This window comes from Osmerus mordax, chromosome 6, assembly GCF_038355195.1.
Source record: "Osmerus mordax isolate fOsmMor3 chromosome 6, fOsmMor3.pri, whole genome shotgun sequence".
Lineage (NCBI taxonomy): Eukaryota > Metazoa > Chordata > Actinopteri > Osmeriformes > Osmeridae > Osmerus > Osmerus mordax.
In genome coordinates this window covers 7383962-7387964 of record NC_090055.1, presented here as the reverse complement: position 1 = coordinate 7387964, position 4003 = coordinate 7383962, and positions in this window count along the sequence as shown.

Below are 4003 nucleotides of genomic sequence, written 5' to 3'. Positions count from 1 at the left end.
GTCTCCGACAAAACTTTTGCACAATATCTTGTCCAAATCAGTCGCAATGGTCCTGTGGGCTTGCCACGGTAATTCAACTAAACTTCAGTGAATGCAAACTTGGCAGGGATGAATGAAATGTCGAGGCGGTGGGGGAGTTCCAGGTACGTCGTTTAGTCTCTCTCTCTATCTCTCTCTCTCTCGCAATAATGGTCTTCCTTCAAACCTGGCATCACTGAAGCGGGCAGTCCTGCAACCTCGCAATCCTGTCATCTCAGGGTGGTGAGTGGATATCCTATTATTTCACGAGACATTTCAGTTTTAAGGTTTCCCCCCCACCTACTCCTCGACCCCTGCGGCTGATTGACGCGCTCATACCGATTTAACTCGGTTGACTGAGGCTCGTGCGTTCATCACGTGATCCATGTGTTTCAGTAGAAATAAAAATGTAATTCCTGATATTAGTCTAGTAACTGCGAAAGACCGCTGCAAGTCACTGTGGAAGGACACTGTCGAAAGACAGCGCGTGTGGTCACGTACATGGCAGGACCCCTTCCAGCAGCGACCCGACCAATAAGATTCAACACCTGTGCTGAGACACTGGGTGGGGAAAGAGGTGTCTTTGACCCGGTTAGACTATGGTCAAATTGAATACATTACAATTCTTGAATTCTCATTTCTCATATGTTTTAATATGCAGGAACTCTGTTGGTTTAAAGCTAGCCAAAACTTGCTTGTTGCAATTCGACTGAACAGGAAAGCAGGGGGTAAAGGGATTGCTGATACAGCCAAGTCTAGAGTAAGTCAAAATGACCAGACTGTCCCCATCTAGTGTCCACATCTAGTGGTTCAAAATGTTTTCAACTACCATTTACTGTACATTTATTTAAAACGGCAATTTGCGTCACCAGGAGTGCCCACAGGTGATAGTTTTCGTAAAATTGCACTAGGATGACAAAGCATCTTGATGAATTTGGTTACCCTCCATCTTTTAGAGCTACACACTGCTTCATTGGAAAAATAATAAAAAAAAAGGTTATACTGTAAAGTGAACTGAGTCAGACATAAAGATACAACTTCCAGATTCCTCGTCTTGCTTGCCAATCCTGGATTTACCCATTGATAAATTGTGCTATAAAGAGAATTCCTTCACCCATCTGTTCTAAATCATGGAGAATCTTTACAGTGTCAGCTGTTAAGCTGATATTCCCCTGCTTCCCAGCACCAGTCTGTCTGACTGTCAGACAACAGACCAGCATTGCCTGCATATACAATTTGAATTGTAATTCAATACATTGCAAAATAGGAACATTTCAGTCATCCACATGTACCAAGAACACATGTAGGCAATGGTGGAATCTCCTGAGATCTTTGTCTAATTCTCTACAAAATAATGTCAAACAATGCAGATCTTCTCTCTTTTAAGTTGTTTAATGAACCACAACCACATTTAAGCCAATAGTGTGATAATCTCCCCCTGACAGTTTGCCAATGGTACAAACCAACTCCCCTCCTGAATGGAGCAGTCCATACACAAGATAGAGTGAGTTCACCTTTGACCCCCTGAGCTCCTGTCTGTCTCTGTCTCTTAATGGGCTCACTCTGTGTTTGTAGACTGGTTGAGTTAAGTGCAGTAAAGCCTTCTAAAACACACACACACTCTTGCTCTGCATCCATCACCAACCACAAGTAGCTCAAGCTTATTCAGAATCTCAGAATAATTCAGAATCACTCTGCCCGGCGATTCTGATTCTCAGTATCCCAGATCCTAGATCTTGAATGATCCAGGTCTTGTGAGGGCTGTTCACTGAGTGGTCTGGTTTAATTAGCAGTCTGAGAATGTCAGGTGGGGCAGAGTCCTCCATGGCAGCGGGCCAGAAGAGCCACGCTGACCGATCGCAGCTGTAACATTCCACCCCTCAGGATCGCACGTAGGGGGGGCTGACGAGAGCTGACAAGGGGAGCGAGACTGGAGCACTGTGGCAGGGGTGAGGCGGGGGTAGGGTGAGGATGGGGGTGGTGGGGGGGGGGCGAGGGGGGGCGAGGGGGGGCGAGGGGGGGCGAGGGGTGCAGGGGAGGTTAGAGGTGGGTTGGAGGTGAGGTGGGAGAGCAAAGGACAGAGGTGGTGAAAGAGTTATTTTGTGAAATGTCAGGGGAGGGGGTGGGTGTGGATGTGTGTGTGTGAGTGTGTGTGTGTGAGAGAGTGTGTGGGGGCGGGGAGTCACTGCTTGACACACTTTGCATTAGGAAGGTAAACACAGAAGCAGGTGACCAAAGTGGTCGACCCAACATTTCTGTTTGTCGGTCAAAGACCTTACCTTACCTAACCCCTCTCCATCCCAATGAGCCATGCTCCCACTTTTCTCACACAGGGTTTGGTTCTGGGTTCTGGAGACCACTCTGGGTTTTTTCCACATGGGAGAATACTGGACCACTCCCAGCTGGTCTGGAAGCCCAACAGTGGATGGAATCATCTGATTCATTGTGCTAATCAAGATTGTTATTTATAATCTTTCTAGTAATGGCATCTGTAATAGTTCCAAATAGCTCTAGATTGCTTCCTGCAACAACGTGTTGACACCAAAACCACTGATTGCACACCAGGCAGTAGAAGTCCAACACCAACCTGGTGGTTTATGTCACTGTTTCCAACTGTCAGTTTTGGTGAGCTACTTAAGAGAACAGTTCTAAAACTTCAATGAAAAAAGACAACCAAAGAGGAGACTTGGAATTGCAATATTGCACATTTGTGCGACACAAATTGCACATTTGTGTCATTTTTCATGGCAAACTATCGAAATGAATCGTTTCAGCAAACACTGTGTGTCAGAGGAAATTAGACCAACATGGTAATATCTTCTTTAAATGGACATCCTGCAAGAGAGAAAACCCCCAGTCCTCTGCGGAGGAATGAGACTCAGGCAGTCCAAACATTCTGCATGCACAATGTGTTCTTTAAACACTCCTTGTTGACCATACAGTTTTGAACCCATAGATAAAGATTGTACAGGGTTCAGCTGTGCAAGCTTCTCTAGTGAACCCACACTGAATGTAGGCCGTGGAATTGCACTAATTATTTGATGTCAGGTCTCTGTGATCGCTGGGGCAGAAAGAGCGTTTATGGGAGATGAAACCCAGAAGGAGTAAAGATGATGTGGCCAGTCTTATGACACTCGGCAGGGGTGAAACTCTGTTAGAAGTTCATCACCTTCGTGTTGTGTATACACAGTTGTTAGAATAACTCCCTTCATCTCTCCAGAGAAAACCCAGTTATCTTTTATCAGTTTACTTTCGGAGGGGTGGCGGGGGGGACGGGGGGGACGGGGGAGGGGGATGTGAGCCTCGATGTCTACTGTACACAGTACCCATGCACCTGCCACCAGACCTTGCAAACGTACTCTCTTAGCGGCCCCCGCTTATCACTCGTGTTAGTCAGCTCCTACAGGAAACGGCTGCATTTACTGAGAAAAAAAGTGTGCCCCAAGAGCTGGCTCGTTGAGGACAACAAAGAAAGCAAGGTGTTCATTGTGTGAACTAATTCATCCATTTATTACATTTACATTTAGTCATTTAGCAGACGCTCTTATCCAGAGCGATTTACAGTAAGTACAGGGACATTCTCCCCAAGGCAAGTAGGGTGAAGTGCCTTGCCCAAGGACACAACGTCTTTTTGCACGGCCGGGAATCGAACCAACAACCTTCTGATTTATAGCCCGACTCCCTAACCGCTCAGCCATCTGACTCTCCATTTATTAATTCATTCATGAATTCCCTACTTTATTTGTCTTTAATAGCATACTGTACGTCATGCTAAAAGTGTGCTTATTGTAAATGACTAAGCGTGGAAATCCAGATCCTTAAAATAGGAGCGCTGTTGAGTCTGTGATGAATCAAGGCTTACACTGCAGAAGCAGTGGCCTCCAGTCTAAACATCCAGTCTCACCTACTGTCCACAACACATAGCACCCATTCACAACTTTCCTTCCACAGGAAAGGGCTTCTCTCTCAACAAGCTCAATCTGCA